At 33.8% G+C, this 20637-nt stretch overlaps 1 protein-coding gene and 1 long non-coding RNA gene across 12 annotated transcripts in view; one reads left to right on the top strand and one right to left on the bottom strand.

Moving 5' to 3' along the window:
• LOC144316062 (uncharacterized) overlaps window positions 1-5534 on the bottom strand; it is a 63171-nt gene extending 57637 nt beyond the window's left edge. Inside the window, exons 1-2 of the long non-coding RNA XR_013381860.1 lie at window positions 5334-5534; window positions 3419-3475 (exon numbers count right to left, since the gene is read on the bottom strand). This is a non-coding gene — a long non-coding RNA (uncharacterized LOC144316062). The remainder of the gene's footprint in view (window positions 1-3418; window positions 3476-5333) is intronic.
• The window catches only part of LOC144316026 (uncharacterized), a 524958-nt gene that overhangs the window by 114349 nt on the left and 389972 nt on the right, over window positions 1-20637 (top strand). The gene's annotated exons all lie outside the window — the stretch shown is intronic.

The following is a 20637-nucleotide window of genomic DNA, read 5'->3' as shown; positions in this document are numbered from 1 at the left end:
ACTTAAGACTTTATAGTCAGTAAAAGGCAGTATATATTTTATGTAATGATTGAAGATCAAAAGCTAGCTAATATCAAAACTGATTGTAAATGATAAAAAATTGATTAATTGAATTTTCTCTTATCTTCTGCTAATTTCCTAAGTTGCAGTTACTAAATAAACAATTACCATAAGCTACTTTAAAAACATAGTGATATATGAAGTAATGGTTTTATTTTATAACTGTATTTGAATATTAATGAGGTCCCATTTTATATACATGGAAAGCAAACCCCAAAATTAATTTCTATGCATTTTGATTAACATTTGATTAAGTGGTAAATAAATAATTAGACTTTGGGATTTAAACTGAAATACACGCTTATCGTATAAATTAACAGGCTAGCGTGTCTGTGTCTCATCTATGTAAACACTGGTTTAGCTGGCCAGTTAGCTTAGTTACTTAGAAGTGTTATCAATGACTAGTTAATGAATCCAAAACTCTAGACTTGACTCGTAACCATAAACTACTTTTAATTTTGGATATGCTGTAAAATATCTACTGGTAAGTAGTAATATGGAGTCATTACTAGTTCTACTAGAAAATCAAATTAAATCAGATACTATTACTTTTCTTAAAAGGTATGTATTGAATGCTTCCTGCATGCGGGTGCTTTGTATATACTATGTTATTTAATACTCACACCAACTTTAAGTCTCATTTGCAGATTGGGAAACTAGAACTTAAAGATGTTAAGTAGCTTTCCAAGGTCACATGACTAATAAAAAAAAAGGTGCTTGGACTGGAATTTTGGTTATCTGATTCCTTAGGACATAATCTTTTCTTTATATTATACCACTTTTCTTTTTTGTATATAAGGGAAAAAGCTGTTGTTATGTTGTTTGTGAGAGAAAATTTACCAGATTCCTTCATGATGTCTTAATAATCACAAGCATGAACATATTTGTTTAAAAGATTTTATTTGTTTGAGAGAGAGCATGAACAACGAGGAGAGGGAGAGAAGGAGAAGTGGACTCCCTGCTGAGCAAGGAGCCCAATGTGGGTGGGGCTCAATCCCAGAACCCTAGGATTATGACCTGAGCCAAAGGCAGTGGAATAACTGACTAAGCCACCCAGGTTCCTGCATGAACATATTTTAAAGTCTTCTCACGTGAATCACTTTTCCATTAGGAATCATTAGGCATTTTGCACACCTTTGCACCATAAAATCATAAGTTTTCATTTTGATTTCAGTTTTCTTTTTTAATAGGTGAACATTTGTGGATGGAATACTGAACCAGTTTTGCAAATCACTTTTTGCTTTTTTTTTTTTTTGTATAGAGTATGTGGTAAAATAAGAAACAATAACATTCAAAATTCTATTTTTATATATCTCAGACCTCTGATTTGAGACTAAGAATTAATTAGCCTTTTTACCTATTTTCTTTATTACCCTCCCGAGTACTAGCAGTTGGCTTCTATGTATTTGGAGGGAGGGGGTAATTTTCCACATATGAACATCAGGCATATTAGTTACACTGAGAGAACATGAAGTCACAGTAATATTTGGTTTAGATCTGAGATCTAAAGCATGATAATCTGTGCCAAAGACAAATTATAAATTTTTACGTGACATGGACTTAGAGGTCATGTCAAAAGAGTAAGTTTAAAATCCTGGGACCCAAGAGTCTACCATAGAATGAAACAAATGCAAGATAGACAGATGACAATCTTAACCCCATGATTATTTGAGTATAAAAATTTTACAAATATTCACAAGTAGCTAATCATGTGACTAAGCCTATTGAACTGCTCTGAAACATAAGCAGTTTTTAATAGGGAAATAATTTTAAGATTGAATTTTAATCAAGATATTATAGAATGTTTTTTGAGGAAAGTATTTGGTATTCATATCTTATTTAATTAATTCAATGACTAAATGAACTGAACTTTTTAGAGTAAATTTGTTTTTATTTTTGAGAATTTATTTTATTTATTTTTTATTTTTTTAAAGATTTTATTTATTTATTCATGAGAATACACATAGAGAGAGAGAGAGGCAGAGACACAGGCAGAGGGAGAAGCAGGCCCCATGCAGGGAGCCCAATATGGGACTCGATCCCAGGTCTCCAGGATCACGGCCTGGGCCGAAGGCGGCGCTAAACCGCTGAGCCACCCAGGCTGCCTTTATTTTTGAGATTTTAAAGATTAAAACACACATATACATACACACACATGGGGGGACATGGGTCCACTAAGCATTAATAATTAAAATATTGTTTATATCTTTATATATTTGCAGGTAAACTATAGTTAATTTAAAAAATGAAAATGAATTCCATGTATATATCCCTTGAAAATACTCATTTGTGTCTCTAATTCTGGAGTGCAGCATAGTGTATAATTTTTGAGAATACTTATTAAAAAGGAAAATATCTATAGTTGTGTGTAACTGTCGTGACTTTGGTTTCCAGCAGAATGTACTAAAAAGTGTAGCAAAGACTTTATTTAACAAAATAAAACCTCATACCACATTCACTGCTTTGATTTATCACCATTATTTTTGACTTGGAATATCCCTCCCTTGACATGCTATTTTATGCCTTGTGATTCAGAGTGCCCTTTTATAGCATGTTGCAGTACTTCAGAAAGGAGACAGCCTCAATTCCTAACATTGCCATAAATCAGGGAGACTGTAGCTGTGGCAATACTTGCAAGGTTACCCAACCCTAGAAGTCTCAGATTCCTTTTTCTGTTATCACTGAAGATGGATGCTGTTACATTTCTGTTTGTAAGGGCTTAGGTATAACAGTGGCTTGTAAGTCATTTTCTTAAGTGAAAGAGAAATTTTGCCTGGACTGTTTGTACTGTAGTCTTAGATATAATCACTGCCCTCACTTGTTCTAGTTCTTCTTTCCCTTGCACACACACATTACTTTCTACACCTGAAATTCTCCCCTCTTCTTAGACACCTATTTTGTTTTTTCTACCTTTCATTCTTTTAAACTAGTATTAATTATTTTTTCTTACAGTAGGCTGATAGTAATTTACTAAAAATACAAAAATTCTAATGGTGACATTTCAGCATCCTGGCAGGAACCAAGGGCGTAATTTTTGGCTATGAGCTTCTCACTTCTCATTCCCCTTATACCACACCAGATCAGAGATTTTATAAATCTTTTAAGCTTATCTTGCTATAGTCTATCTCAAGAGAGGACTATTCAGGTATTCTTGCCAATTTTCTCATTCTTCAATATTATAGGCATTTTTGTATCCATATTCCTTTCTTTTTTTTGATATATGTATTGAATATACTATGTATAGTATTTACTATTTACATTTACTTCTTTTCATTCTTTTTTTCTAGTAATTAGACTATCGCTACTGTATATAATTTCTTCCTTGTTTTTTTCTAAGAAAAGAGTGTGAGTGACATACTTGCCCTGATGTGTGAACACTACAGCAGAGTAATCCTCCGTTTACGGGAAAGTTGGCCTGTGTCAAGCAAAATATCCAAATAAATAAAAAGGATGTATCATAAAATTTTCATGCTAGCATTAATGGGAGTGTAAGCAAGAAATAGTCTTATTAAATAACAGGTATTTCCAGAATATCAGTAAGCAGTAAAATTTTTAAAATAGTGAAACTATTCTATATGAAACCATGATGGTGGATACATGTCATTATAAAATGTACAATACCAAGAATGAACCCTGATGTCTGTAGTCTTTGTGTGATGATTATGTATCACTATAGGTTAATCAATTATGAGAAATGTACCATTCAGGTAGAGGATATTGATAATGGGGATGAGGGGACAGTGCATGTGTAGGTGTGGGAGCATATGGAAAATCTCTATACCTTCTCCATTTTGCTTATGACCCTAAAAGTACTCTAAAAATTAGTCTACTAAAAACTAAAATAAGTACTGACTTACAAAAGCATATATTGATGAATTGCATTAGCCCATTATAAGAAGACAAGAAAATTAACCAAAAAAGGAATATGTGAAAAGAAATATAAAGAACTGTAATCTGCTATTGCATGTTCATTTTATGCCAGATATTATGCTAAGGAATTTAAATGACTTATGTACTTAAAATTCTCTCAGGGACTTTGTAAGAAGTTATTATTACCCATTGTACGGATGAAGAAACTGTGGTTAGGGATATTTAGTAATACACACAAGGTCACACAACAGGGAGGAGGAAGGCCCAGGATTTAAATCTAAGGCTGCTTGACTGCAGTGCCTAATCATTCACACACTGAGCCATGCATTCACACCGTATATATTTTATTTTTATACTGGAACTTGGGGATAAATGCCTGTCAATAATAGAAAAGAATTGAAAGTAGATGGAGGGTAGCAGAATAGCTTCACATTTTGGTGCATGTGTACGTATTACTTCAATAGGGTGGATCATATATTTTTAATATGATTTTAGAAAGGAAGCAACAGTGAATTCATAGAAAAAATACATTTCAAGAATAGGAATTTTTTCCCCTAAATTTATTAAAGTCATAGTCCACTAGTTACTTATTTACTACCAAAACAGAAACAAAACTAATTCATCAAAGAGGGTTATGATTCATCTTGCTCTTAAGTCAAGGTTAAACTAAATCTTAGTTTTTTTGTCTTTCTTTATTCTCTTCTTTTCCCCGTTCCCCTCTTCCTTTTTCTTTTTGTTCCTCTCTCTTTCTAATCAATCCTTCAGAGAAGTCTATCACTTTAGTAAATGACCAGGAAAAAAAAAAAAGCTGAAGGAAAATAATAATATATGGGCCACCTAAAGGTCTGGTTTAGAAAGGATGACTCATTATGTACCTAATAATCTCATTAACGATAGGATCAGGATAACCTATAAATTTGTTTATTCTATCAGTCATTCCAGATTTTGATAGAGACTAAATACTAGATGAGTAACTAAAAGATTTTTTTTTACTAGGTTTTACAAACCTCGGAGTAGTTTTGTAGTGCTTTATACTATGGTTTATTTAGTTGGCTTTTATAATACGTGCATTGACATTTTTCTCATGCAGATGTTCATTTACTTACTAGACATATTCATAGTTATTATGAAGACTATTTTAGGAGCTTATGATAGATCATCACTTAACATTTCAACAACCCTGAATAATTGGTGTTAAAATCTTATTTCATAGTTAAGAATGAGACAAATAATTATGGTAGCATAAGGCCATGAAAATGACAGCCAGGATTCAAACCAAATATGTCTGTCTCCACAGCCCATTTCTTCTCACTATAATATCCTGCTTCCTAATATTCAGAAATATCCAGCTGCTTTATCACTTTTTAGACCCATTAAATATCTTTTAAAGTCTGAGACTTTACCTGAAAAAAAAAATTGTAGTTTTGGCATATGTTGTGCAATGTATGCCATGTTGCATACTGTTGACCTAAAAGTAAGTTAAACCTCTCGTGGTGATTAAATACATCTCAAGAGAACAATAGAAGCAGCCTAGGACCTAAAGTTAGTTTGGTTTCATTCTTTTATAAGGAGAACTTAGATCAAGTGTGATGTAGTTTCATCAGAATGAAAATAACCTGAGCATTCTGGAATGCATGGTAATAGAAGGGAATGTTGAAAGACCTGTCAGCTTCTTTTAGTGAAACAGTAACAATAATGAAGCAGTGCATAGAGGCTTCACACCTCTCAGCAAAGATAAACAGAAGCCACACAGTGTTCTTAAAAATGTGAATGGAAGGAGCAATATAGGGTCTACATCTCTTTCCTATTTAAAAACAGTAAAACTATTTTCAGTAAAACTATTCAAGACTATGTCACCCACCATTACAGTTATTCAAGTTGATTTGAGATATAATAGTTATAGCTCTCCGATTGAATATGCTCTTCTTATATTAGGAATGATTTAGGAAAAACTGGATCATCCCATAAAAAATTAAAGATACCTTAAAGCATTACAGTTCTTTAGATGAAATCTGTGTTATAAATGAGTATGAATTAAACAACAAATCCTGTACATTATATAATTCAGCCATATAAGCCAAGTTTTTTTTTAATATACTATAGGTTGGATGGGATAGTATAAGAGAAAGCTTTCTCACTTAGTTTTATTTCTTAACCTAATTCCCTTTTTGGCACAATGATTTAGAAGCCATTATACCTATCAGAATTACTTTCCAAATTTTATTTATTCAGATCTACTGAATGAGAATGTATATGGATCCATTCTGAGAAGCCCTCAGATGATATGCACTTGTGATTTGATCTAAAAAGGAAAATTGTTAATTTCCTTACACAAACATACTATACACACACACACACACACACACACAGTGTATCTATATTTTACTGTATGTCATCTGTCTGTATGCTGTCTAGAATATAAATACTGTAAAGGAGAACAATTCATTTTCTACCCCCTGTGCCTAGAACCCAGTGCCTAGTTCCTAAGCATCCTTTCAGAACATATTTATCAAATGAATAATAATTCTCAAAGAGGAGTTGTGTGTGTGGGGAAATCACGTCAGTGATTCAGCGGTAAGATTGTCCATGGTTAAGGAAACAGGTCATAAGCACAACCTTAGTAGATGTTATTGTGAGTCTTCAAACTCTGGGGATGAAGCAAGGGTTATTGAGAAGGCTAAATTGTAAAGCTATTCTTGTTAATGATGGGGTAGTGGGCGAAGGGGGTGAGGGAATTAGTAAGAGGTTGAGGTTTAATAGACTATCAGTGATTCTTTTTTTTCTAAAACTAGTTTTATCAGTCCTTCCTTATAAGTCCTGCTAGTGTGTCTGATCATCTGTTTTTTTTTTTTTTCCTCTTTAATTTTGCAAAGTGACTGAGTCCCAGGCTTTTGCTACAAATTTACCATAGTTAGGATTGCCCAGAATATTAACTATTGTTTTGGTCATATATGACATTATATATAAAAATAAATTACTTCTATCTACTTTGTTTACTAATGTATATATGTATTTTTTATATTTATTTTTTTACCAATGATATTTTAAACACCTAAAGGAGTGCCTAACAAACTCAATAGATATTTCATTTAAGGATTAAAATTATACAACACACATTTTTATGGAGATTTTAATTAGTCAGAGGTTCTTCAATTTATATTTTATGGACTATTGTGTAGTCTTCTAAGTTCTCATTGGGCTCTTTTAACAACTGCAGGTAGATAATGCAGTTATTATCCTACCTATTTTTACAGAAGAGGAAACTAAGGCCTAGGAAGGTCAACTTTCTCTGTTTATTTCACAAATTTGTCAGTTTAGGATTGTAAAGACTTTAAATATGGTTTAAATTTTCTGCATTCCTAACAAACTGGCTTACGCTTAATTCTTTTAATGATGAAGAAAGTCCTTCCTCTTAAAGCACTTCCATCCATCCTCTTATAACTCCTCACGGCTTCCTGCTTTTGTGTCTTTGGAATCGTCTTCTATATGACAGGATTTCAGCATTTGGAAAAAAGTTGCAGTATTATACCTTTTGAAAATACACTTGTCCTGAGGTAAATGCTCTGGTTTCTTTAGCCATTCTTCATGAGACATGGTTTTGAAACAGTTTAACCACTTCTTCACTTGCTTGCACATTATGCTTCAGTTAGCTTAGTCCCTTCAATAATTGTACTGACTTAGTGTAAGTTCTGAGTCCCAATTAAGTTCCACACAATTTACCTATACTATTTCATTTACTTTTAGCCATAACTCAGTTAAATTGTTAAATTGTTTTAGTGAAGACTTGGTTGTAGGAACAAAAATCCATCTAAATTAGCTTAAGGAAATGAAGAGGACCAAAAAAAAAGGGGGTTTTCATGGCATAGATCCTCTGAAATTCCACAGGAACTTCTGAAAACTGTTAAGTTCTCTGGGCATAGAGTTACATGGTGCATTATTACAAGGTAAAAGGAGCAAAAGTGACCTAAGGAGAGGTTGATAAAGGGGGCTGATTAGAATTTATACACAGATAGCTGTCACATTTGTTTCATAAACTCTCAAGGTTTTCTGGACAATTGAAATTATTTTCTTTGATACAACTAGTTGACCTACTCACTGATATAATATCCTAAGTGACCATTTATTAATTGGTTTATCCTGAAAATAAACAAATGAGATTTACTGTTCCCTTATTGCCTGCATTTTTCACTCCTTCTTCATTCTTTCAACATGCCCCACACCAATAGACCCCTATCAATTTCACTGAGGTGGAAGGTCTCTGAATTTTATTTGGATTTATTTCCTATCCTCTGACATGCAGATGTCTTACCAATAAGTCTAGAGTAGTTGCTATTTCTTGATGCCTAGGGCTGAAGAACTTAATTGTAATGATGGACCCTAAAGCAAAGAGATCACTCCTGAATTCTTGACCTGTGAAAACTATGAAATAATACATATTTTAAGCCACTAACTTTTGGGGTTAATTTCCTATGAAACACAGATAACTTATACAACTTACTCTTTTCTTTTTATTTCTTTTTAAGTTTTTATTTTAATTACACTTCATTAATATGCAGTTATATTAGTTTCAGGTGTATAATACAGTAATTCATCAGTTTCATACATCACTGTGTGTTTATCACAAATGCATTCCTTAATTCCCATCACCTATTTAGCTAATTCCCTTATCCACTTCCCCTCTGGTAACCATCAGATTGTTCTCTATAATGAAGAATCTGTTTCTTGCTGTCTCTCTCTATTTTTATTCCCTTTGCTTGTTTGGTATGTATGTATGTATTTATTCATTCATTCATTTACACTGGGCATGGAGCACAACACAGCGCTTGACCTCCTGACCCTGAGATCAAGACCTGAGCGGAGATCAAGAATCGAATGCTAAACCAATTGAGCCATGCTAAGCCACCCAGGTGCTCCTCTATCTTTTAGATAAAGTTATATAAAGAATCTGATTGACCCAGTTCACTCTGTGGACTAGCTTTCTACCTCAGGGCAGTCAGTTGTAAGTGATGAGTGAAAAATGTGGTGGTATATGGGAAAGATGACTACTTACTTAATATGCCAAACTAGAGCACTTTTGAGAATAAAAGCTAACATACTTACTAATTAATAAGCATAAACAGAACTCTTCTTGGGCACATTGAAGGGGTCACCTTATTTATATAACAATTACTTTCTGGGTGTATGGAAAGGGCTGACTAAGCTAGACAGTGAAGTGAAAATGCCAGGTTAGTTGCTTAACCTGTTTGATTCATAGACATTATTTTTCCATTATATAATTGGAAAGCAGGCTCACTCAAGTTGTCTTTTAAGTGGCAATTGATCATGTTAAAAATGGTGGATCTGGAATTTAAACCCAGATTTTTCATTTTAGAGCTTGTGTATACTTTCTACTTTGTTGTTGCATCTCTGTAGAACCTAGTGTATTGCTGAAATGTGGTCAGAAAGTCAGAGTTTAATTATCATCACTTTTTTCTAGATTATTCTAGAAACATTGTTATTCAGTGGTTGACAGCTTTTGCTACACATTAGAATCAGCTGTGGAACTTTAAAAATATCAATGCCTCTCTTCAAAGCTGTCAGAATCTTTTGTGGTGGGCTTTAGGCATTAGCATTTTTAAATCTTGTCAGATCATTCCACTGTGTGGCTGGTCTTGAGATGAGAGTGTCTTATGTGGGCTGGCAGATGGGGAGCTGAGATGAAGATTTGGGACTAGGAAGTGTGAGGGTTTGTAAGGTAAGATTTTTTTATACAACTTCTTTGATATCCAAGAATGGGGTCTGGAAATCTGTGTTTTATGTAAGTGCCTCAATTAATTCCTATCAGGCAAATTTGGGATTTCCTGATCTAATCCATCATCAAAAAAAAAAAAAAAGGCCTTTTATGTTTATAATTATAATGCCTCATTCCTTTCTTAAAATACCTATAATCACTTAGGTCTGGCATTTCTATTTTAGCAGTAACTTCTGATGCCCAGGAAAAAAATGTCTTTCTGAAAAACCATTTCTGAAAATTTATAAATGGGTATAGCTGGCCAGTGATTCTACTAATGTGAACAACTGTTTGATATTAGGAATAAGAGATGGAAATCTAATGTTTTCTCAGATATTGCAAAAGTATCAGATGTTAATACGTCTACTGCCTTGATGCTTTTTTGTGTGTTAGGGAGACTCAAGCATAGTCTTGTTCAATCGTCTATCTTTTCATTGAAGAGAAGAGAGGGAACTTCTTATTTTAGCCTTACTCAGCTCTTTTTCATCCAGAGAGAAATAAAATACTTTTTAAAAAAGTATACTGCTTTTTCTATGAAGATGGCTACAACCATAGTCTCTTGAATTTTACCTCAGAGTAGATATATTTCTGCAGCAGTTGAAAATAGGCATAGGCATATGATTTAAGACATGAGGTAAAAAATAAATTGTTCAATTAAAACTACAGTGGGAACTTTGGGAGAAAGTAATTACCTGAGCTGGAACTTAGCCAGGACTACAGTTAATTCTCCTACCCATGTAAAGAAAGAAAATAGGAAATGAGTAATTCTCCATTCTATCCCAACCCCCACCTCTTATGTCAGAGTGTACATTTATGTTCCTGTTGCTGTGTGCAACTCAGATGAGAGAGAAATTTATTACTAGATTTATAGAAAAAGACACGTGGGTAGTTTGTATCTCATAATTCAAAAGGCATAGAAGCATAGAAATCCCCAAACAGAAATTTCTCCCCTATCCCACAGTGTTTAAATGATGTACAATATGTGAACTGATAGTCATCAATCAAGCTTCATGTTTTGGGGCATCCAGCATGCATAAAAATTTTGTATTCAGAATTCATAGTAAATAGAATACATGCTCTTATTTCACTATCAAAGAAGTACAGATTAGAAATATAAAATCATTATGACTAACATAATCATTATATGATCACCAAAGTATTTTTTTCTTTTTTCATCCTAGCATTTTCTGTCATTTGTATTACAAGTATTTATTTTAATTTTTAAGTTATTATAGAGTAAAGTGGACTCTTATTTTTTGGTTCTATGAATTTTAACACATGTATAGACTTGTGTAATCAACACCACTGCTATCACAATATGGAACAGTTTTATTACCCCCCCGCCCAAACCTCCCTTGTTTGTCTTTTTATGACATGTACTTCCACCACCTCAAAACCTAACAACCACTGATCTGTTTTCCATCATTACAGTCTTGTTTTTTCAAAACTGTAACATGAATGGAATTTTAAGGCATGTAAAATTTTTAGATTGGGTTATTTCAAGGTTTTGGAAATCATGACTATAATGCTATAAAAATTTATGTATGCAGGCGTGGCATTGCTGGGTCATCTGTTAAGTATATGTTTATTTTTATAAGAAACTGTGATACATTTTCAGTGGCTGTACCACTTTGCATACCCATGAGCAAGGTAAGAGAGCTCCAGTTTCTCTGCATTCTTGCCAGAGGCTGATATTACCAGTGTTTTTGATTTTAGCTATTCTAATAGTATGTACTGTTATCTCACCATGGTTTTATTTATTTATTTTTTTAAATTTTTATTTATTTATGATAGTCACACAGAGAGAGAGAGAGAGAGAGAGACACACACATAGGCTGAGGGAGAAGCAGGAGAGAGAGAGAGAGAGAGAGAGGCAGAGACATAGGCTGAGGGAGAAGCAGGCTCCATGCACCGGGACCCCGATGTGGGATTCGATCCTGGGTCTCCAGGATCACGCCCCGGGCCAAATGCAGGCGCTAAACCGCTGCGCCACCCAAGGATCCCTCACCATGGTTTTAATATTCATTCCCTAGTAGTTACTGATATTGAACATCTTTTTCATATACTTGTTTAATATCCTTGTATTCTTTCTGGCAAAAAGTCCATTAAACTTTTTACCCATTTTTAAATCAGTTTTCCTTTGAATTTGAGAGTTCTTCTATTTAAATATATAATACTTTGTTGGTTTTGTTATTTGCAAGTATTTTCCCCAGTCTATAGCTTGTCTTTTCATTCTCTTAACAATGCCGATTATTTCTATACAGTCTGATTCATCTTTTTTATGCATCATGTCTAAAAAGTCATTGCTTAATCTTAGGTCATAAAGATTTTTCCCATGTTTTCCTTTAAAAGACTTACCTTTTACATTTAGAGTTATGAACTGTTTTTTTTCCTTCCCTAAAGATTTATTTATTTATTTGAGAGAATGAGAGAGAGCACTTGCATGAGTAGGGTACAGGGGAGGCAAAGGGAGAGGAAAATCTCAAGCAGATTCCCCACAGAATGGGGAGCCCAACATGAGGTTTGATCTCATGATCCTGTGATCATGACCTGAGTGAAATCCAGAGTCAGATGCTTAACTGACTGAGCCACTCAGGAATCCTTAGTTATGAACTGTTTTGTATTAATTTTTGTATGTAATAATTTCTGTGAGGTTTAAGTCAGTGTTTCTTCACATCTGGTTATTCACCTTTTCACATCATTTGTTGAAAAAAACTATCCTTTATACTCAGAGTTACTTTTTCATATTTGTGAGAATTTATTTGCCATGTGTGTATAAAATCTTCTCTTGGTTTATGTTTATATCCTTTGCCAGCACCAACATCTTGATTATTGTAACCTAGTAGTAAGTCTTAAAAGTCTTAAAAAGTGAGTTGTATGATTTCTTCCACTCTAATTTTCTTTTGCAGAAGTATTTTAGTTATTCCATTTCCTTATTTTCCAAATATACTTAAAACGGGATTGTCCATATTTACCAAAAAATTCTGAGACTTTGAAATTGAACCAAGTAGATTCATTTGAGGTGATTTAATCTTTACTCTGAATTTTCCAATTCACAAAAAGTGGTATGTCTCTAAACTTATTTATGTCTACTTTAATGACTATTCTTAATATTTTGTATTTTTTATTACACAGATCTTGTGCATATTTTGTTTGATTTATATATAAGCATTTTATTTTTTGAGCTATTGTAAATATGATCTTTTTTCAAAATTTTAGTTTCCAAGTGTACATTGAAAATATTGATTTTGTGTTTGTGACATATATCTTGCCAACTTGCTTAAGTCACTTACTATTCTAGAAGTTTTTTGTAGATTGTTTCAGGATTTTACGTAGATAATCATGTCATAAATAGATGCAAGTTTATTTCTTCATTTCTTAAATATACTTTTATTTATTTATATATTTTTAAAAGATGTCTATTTATTTATTCATGAGAGACACAGAGAGAGATCCAGAGGCATAGGCAGAGGGAGAAGCAGGCTCCATGCAGGGAGCCGGATGTGAGACTCGATCCCAGGACCATGGGGTCACGCCCGGGGCCAAAGGCAGACGCTCAAACACTGAGCCACCCAGGTGTCCCTTAAATATTCCCTTTTAATTTATTTTTCTTGACTTATTGTCCTGGCCAGAACAACAGTATTAAGAGTGGATATCCTTGTTGTAATACCAATCGTGGAAAAAATGCAGTCTTTCACCGTTACGTATGATGTTTATATAGTTTTTCTAGGTGCTCTTTTTGTAAGGTTGAGGAAATTCCTTCTCTTCCTAGTTTGCTCAGAGCTATTTTTTTAAGTCATAAATAAATACTGAATTTTTCAGATAATCCTACTACATAAATAGATATGACCATGTAGTTTTTCTTCTTGTATTACCAGGAAAAGACCCACTGCGTTGTAGTTTTATATACACACATAAACATGCACATATACATACATACATTTTTTAAAAATTTGTAAATATTAGAAAATTGAATAAAAACATATACATTTAAACAATATTGATCCTTTAGGTGGTATCTTTGGATATTTCCATTTAACTTAATTTTGATATTTTGATATTTGGTTTTAGGTCCACCATTTTTCCTCCTGCTGTTGTTGTTGTTGGTTTTGTTTTTGTTTTGGTGGTACTATTTGTTTGTTTCTTTGGTTTTTCTTCCTGTCTTCCTCTGGGTTTTTTGAACATTTTTTAGTTTTCCAGTGTATTTTTGGCTAGATAATCATGTACTTTTTTAATGGTTGCTATAGAGATTACAGTATACACATTAACATTTGACAAATCTACTAGGAATCAATTCTTTATCCTTGAAAGTCAAATGTAGATTTTACTATTGTGTATGGCTCTTTTTTTTTTTTTAAAGATCTTATTTATTTATTCATGAGAGACACAGAATGAGAGAGAGAGAGGCAGAGACACAGGCAGAGGGAGAAGCAGGCTCAATGCAGGGAGCCTGAGGTGGCACTCAATCCTGGGACTCCAGGATCACACCCTGGGCCAAAGGCAGGTGCTAAACTGCTGAGCCACTGAGGGATCCCCTGTATATGGCTCTTTAATTACTTCCCTCCCTCTATGCATTAGTCATTTCATAAATCATATATCCATTAATTAAAATTCTCCTAAGAATAATTCTTCTCCTTATAATTTTTGCTTTGAACTGTCAAATGTATTTTAAAGAGCCTATTAGAAAAGCATTCTATTATATTTACTTAGATATTTACTATTTCTGTTGCTTATTTTTATTCCTGATTTTTCAAGTTTATTTTTGGTACTATTTCTCTTTGACTGAAAAACTTTATTTAGCAGTTCTTCTAGAATAGGTATGTTAGTTGTGAATTCTCTTAGCTTACCTTTATCTGAGAATGACTTTTTTTCAGCTTCATTCCTGATAAATATTTTCTCTGGCTATAGAATAATGAATTGACAATTCTTTTTTCTAGGTACGTTAAAAGTCGTCTTCTTTCTGGTTTTTATGTTTTCTAATGAGAAATCTGAAGTCATTGGTGCATCATTTTCTTTGGCTGCTACAAAGATTTTTATTTGTATTTTTAGTTTTCAGATATTTGACTATGATATGTTTGTGCATGAATTTCTTTGAGTTAATAGTATTTGGGCTTTGATTATATTCTTAAATCTCTATGCTAATTAATGTCTTTCACCTAATTTGAGACATTTGCAATCATTATTTCTTCAAAAATATTGGCAGTACCACGTTTTTCCTCCTCTCCTAGGACATGGAAGACATGAAATATTAGACCGTTTGCTATTGTCCCATAGGCCCTTGAGGCTGTATTTATTTACCTTTAATCTATTTTTTTTTTGCTTATGTTCAGATTTGATACTTCTATGGATCTTTCTTCAGGGTCATAGATTTTTTGTTCTGTGATTTCCATTTTAATTTTAAGCCTATCCAGTGAGGTTTTTAAAAAATTCTGTTATGTATATTTCAGTTATAAAATTTCTATTTGTTTTTCTTATCTGTTTCTTTGGTGTTTCTTTACATTCTTCTACTCTCCAAGAATGTTTACACTTGTGTGTTGAAGTCTTTTATAATACTTATATCAGAGTCTTTGTCACGTAAGTGCAACATCTTGTCATCTCTGCCTTAGCATCAGTTGATTGTATTTTTCCATGTGAGTTGAGATTTTGGATTGCTATCTGAACATTTTAAATATTATGTTATAAAATTCTGAATCTTGTAAATCCTATAAGGCATGTTGATAATTTTGCTTTAGCAGACAGTTAATCTAATTAGTTAGGTTCAGGGCACAAGTTCCAGCACACCTTTAGTGTACTGTGGCGCAAATGTCAGTTTAATTTTCAAAGCCTATTTAGTACTATTCAAAATATGTCATGTGTGCATCACCCAGTGTTTAAGGACCAGGGTGGCAGTCTCTTAGTTAGTTCACTTCTCTCACATTCTTTGTAAGGGTGATCAGACCTATAGTTGTGCAGCTTGACAGTGAGCCCATGGAGTTCACAAACAACTTTAAGGGCTTATTTTTTTCCTGAGCTTCTCTCTTTCTTTGCAATCTCTTTAGTACTTACTACTTTTCTGGGGTTCTTTTTTACAGTAATCCAGCTAGTAAAGTGGTACATTCCTGACCATACTTTGCCATATGCTTCCAGGCTTTCACCCACATCTGGAGAATAGAGAGACAAAAACAATGGGTAATGTGACCGACCTTCATGGGATTACAGCTCCCCCAATTAGAAAGAAAGTTTCCTCTCTTTAGAAGTTTGTTTCCAAAGAGGTCCAATTCCCACCATTTCTTCATAGGATTGCTTGTAGACTAAGGTTGGAGAGACTAGAGAAAAAGACAAAAAGCCATTTCCACTCTCTGTTTAGGAATTCCCTTCTCCACTTCTTGAGTTAGAAGTAGTTTCTTCTTGAGGTCTCTCTACCTGTACCCCAGTGTTTGCTTGTTTTGGACTACAATGAGATGAAATTGGGGGATACTGTGGGGGAAAATGGAAAACTTATTTGGTGATGTTTCAAATTATGGTCTTTCCTTACTTATATGCTACTGCTTATTTTTCAGAGACATCAAGTACATGCTCCATACATTCTGTCCAGGGTATATAGCTGCATTTATAGAATGTACTTATCTTGCACTGGAGCTTTGTTCTTCAACTCTTTTTATTTTAAAATTCTTTGTCAAAAGTAAATTACTACCTTAGTTCTTACCTTATAATTCTATGGAAATTGCTTAACCTAGCTCTAGATTCTTTTATATATTTATACACACACACACACACACACACACACACAACACAAAATATAAAGAACCTGTTCCTATTTACTTGTTTTAAAAAAGGCTTTGAGAACAGTTTTGAAGTAGATTAAATCATCAATAGGTAGTTTAGTCACATGTAGTTCAGTCTTATATTGTCAGTAATTCATTATTATGCAGTGAAGAGAATAAAAATGATTACAAATCATTTCAACAAAACATTTAAGGAGTATTTTATGCTCAGAAATGTACAACATGATATCAAAGAAATAATGACATATTTATAATATATTTTATGCTCAAGAACTATGCCCATTGTACTTGCAATGTTTAAAATATGTTGGCAGAAAGGTGTCAATACATAAAAGAGTTCTACAATACTCTCTATATTACATTTGGCTTCTGATTTCACATGTGTATAAAATGTGTAGTACAAACAACATGTACTATGAATTCTGAGGTGAGAGAGCCTGCTAGAAATGGTAGGAGCTGGAGAGTGTTCCTAGAGAAATGATAATATAAGCCTTTGGGATAGAAGAATGTGAATAAGATAAAAAGGACTCAGTCTTTATTACCACAGAGGAATGAAGACCCAGGAAAGGTTTCATACATGTTCCAATTATTGAAGTCCAGACCTCTGTCTTGGACCCCTTTGTCAGTATGTGCCAGAAACAATGTGTTAAGAACTATTCAAAATCCTCATTTTATTATCCTGCACATCCAAAATATTTAATTCTTAACACATGGTCTGTTTTTATCCTAACATAAGGCAAAAGTCAATAAATCTGAACATTTGTACCACAGTAACAACTTTTTAAATTATAATTCTAGGCTCAATGAATTCCATTAAAGTACCAGTGAGTTCTAAAATCTCTAGTGAAAAGTAGTTTTCATGGGTAATTAATGACTTTAATACCATATTTGTAGGATAGAGCATTATTATGCTAATTAGGTGGTGGGAGTTGCTAATAGTAATCAAATTTGCTTAAGCTCCACATAAAATTTCAACATTCATTGAAGGTAATAACAGTAATAACAGCACTATAGTTATTTAGAGTATTCTGTCAAAATCAACCACATGTCTTATTTATTATTTAAATATGTAATATTGGGGCACCTGGGTGGCTCAGTGGTTAAGTATCTTACTCTTGATCTTGGCTCAGGTCTTGATCTCACGGTCGTGAGTTCAAGCCCTGCATTGGGTTCTATGCTGTTTATGGAGCCTACTTAAAATGAATAAATAGATATGGGTGCCTGCGTGGCTTGGTTAAGTGTCCAATTTTTTATTTCCCCTCAGGTCGTGATCTCAGGGTGGTGTGATGGAGCTCTGTGTTGGGCATGGAGTCTGCTTGAGTTTCTCTCCCTCTGCCCCTCACCCTGCTCTCTCTCTTTAAAGAAAGAAAGAAAAAAGAAAGAAGCAATACTAAGTGATTTCATAATTGTAAAAAAAATGAAAACAATATATGACACAATGAAGTTATATTTTTACTCCTCTCATTAGACTTCTTGAAGTCAAAGGTCCACTGCTAAGGTTGAAGACTAGGTCCCGTTTCAGTGGTAAGCATATTTTAACTGCTTATGTCATACTTATATTTTTAAATATGTATTAGTCTGGACATAGATTTGGCTTCATGGGTTAATATGAGTGTCTTGAACAACGTAGAACTTTTTTTCTATCTCACAAAGTTACCTGGGCTAGTGTGGTACACTGCTTCATGAAGACACATAAGGAGTAGGTTCTTTTTCTCATCTTGTTCCCCTAAATCATGTCAACAGGATCTGTCTTTCAGTGGTTCTTTGTGTTGCCTTTATCCTCTCCTAATGGTAAGGATGAATGTGGTAGAATCTCTGACATACAGAAAATTTTCTTGACAGCAGAAAATCCAGTGGAAAAATGAAGATAGCTCTCCTACCATAGTCCCAGAAAAATTTTTATTTATTTTGTTTATGTCTATCTCTGATGTGTTGATTTTAGCCAGAGCATGAGATGAATTGACCTACTTACACCAATTGCCCCTCAAGGGTAGAGACAACTGTAGTTAAACCATAATGACTGAGAGCTGAAGAGGAGTAATCCTTTAATAGAAAATCATAGTATTATTGCTGGAAGGAAGGAGAAATTGGTACTGGAGAGATAAAAAGAATTCCATTAAAATTATTATTGTGAAGGATATCTATGCCAAAACTGCTATGATAAAATTTTTGTAATATCTCAGCTTCTGTCAGGGGTTAACTGAGTGTTTGCCCCTTATTGATGAAAGAAATGTCAGCTACTTCATCACAAAGTCCAAGATGGAAACATCACTTTGAAATCACTGAGATAGTCTTTAAAAGAGTAAGAATAGAGTCTAAAAAAGTAGAGATTATATCTTGGAATCATTTGGGGGAAATCCTAGGCTTGACTGTAGTCAGCCCTAATTATCCGAAGGAAGTTGGACTTTAAGAAGATCACTGTATTTCAAAGATTTAAAAGAAAAAAATATCTCTGGAGGTGAAGAAAGAAGAAATCAATATGATCATTCTGGAACTCTAAGTAGACAGATACTACAATCAGTTTTGATACAATTTTCCTAGAAGGTCTTCTCAGAAAAGTAGTTGGGAACTGAAAGAGCTGATTATAAAGATCTGGGACTTTGGAAGCCCAACTGTATAACAGAATTGGCTGATCTTAGTGGTAAAGGAGTAGGTTTAATCATCTTCCCAAGAATTCCTAAAGCTTGAGCAGGGAATAAGAAGGTTTATTCTGCAAAACAAAATTATCTATCTGCTTATACAGGTTTAGGCTTTAAAAGTGACTCTAGCAGTAAAATTAGCTAGATTCTGTTCTCTCTGCTTGTTGTAAAGGAACTATCCCAGTTTTTCAAAAGGCACTGGTTAGGGGCAATAAAGCATGATTCTTCGGTTTTTCTCTTACTGGGGGATACTTTAGCAGCAATAAACTTATGCAGCTGCTTAGGCTGTAGAAAGGGAGAGGGGATGGAATGACACATGCCAGAATTGTGGTTGTAAGAACAAGAACATACTTAACTTTCTTGTTTAAACTTATCTAGTACAATCTTTAAGAACTTTTGATACATTTAGTTTATCAAGAGTAAGAGCCAGAACAAAGTATGCCACTATTAGGAGGCAAGACTCCCCATTCACCTTTAATGCTTTGCAAATTCATCGTTCTAGGTGCTAACAGATCCAGTTGTATATATTGCATTCTCTTATTCACTCAGTAGACTGTGAAATCTACTTTTCCCCCTCCCCACTTCTCTTCAATGTGTTCTTTTTGAAAAAACAATGACAACAACAACAAAGCAAAGCAGATCATAAAACTCTAAAATACTTATTATGTTTCAGCCCTTAATTGCTGGGTATTGACCAGTGGAAAGGTAAAAAGAGACCTGAGAAAATAACAGTGGCAGTGAACTTCTCTAGGTCTATCTCACTTCTAGTTCCATTTCTGTTTGAGTACAGGAATCAGGAAGGGCAAGCTCTTCAGTGATTAAGTCCAGGGGAAATGAACATGGAAAATTCACATGAGTTCCTAAAGTTTTGCCCAGTTACGTCACACATTACTGCTGATTCTATATTATTAGCCAAAGAAACTAATATGGTGCACTGCAAGGTTAGAAAATATAACTCTGTCATGTGCTTAGAAGAACCACACTGGGATATATATGAAGAGTCCTGATTACTTCCATAAAAACCAAAAGAACTTACGAACTCTAAGTAGTGTGATTTTTTAATTAAAAATTAAAAACAATTTTTTTTCTGAAAGATAATGTGTTCATTGCTGAACCGATTTGATGGTAGGAAAAACCCAGTAGAGGGACGCCTGGGTGGCTTGGTGGTTGGGCGTCTGCCTTTAGCTCAGGGCATGGTCCCGGAGTTCCGGGATTGGGTCCCGCATCGGGCTCCCTGTGTGGAGTCTGCTTCTCCCTCTGCCTCTTTCTCTGTCTTTCTCATGAATAAATAAATAAAATCTTAAAAAAAAAAAAAAAAAAAAAAAGGAAAAACCCAGCAGAAGTATCTCACCACGTACGGTTGAAAATAATTAGTGAAAATGTGAGGTATCTGGAAGACAGATCCAGGATAGTTATTTGGAAATAAGAAGAGTTTCACAAATAGAAATTAGATACAGAATTGATAATCACACAAGTACTGCTTCTTTTTTTTTTTAAGTTTTAGTTAACATAAAGTACAATATTGGTTTCTGGA

This window comes from Canis aureus, chromosome 1 (assembly GCF_053574225.1).
Source record: "Canis aureus isolate CA01 chromosome 1, VMU_Caureus_v.1.0, whole genome shotgun sequence".
Lineage (NCBI taxonomy): Eukaryota > Metazoa > Chordata > Mammalia > Carnivora > Canidae > Canis > Canis aureus.
Note: the sequence above shows the minus strand (reverse complement) of the source record. Positions and strands in the feature narration are given on the sequence as shown.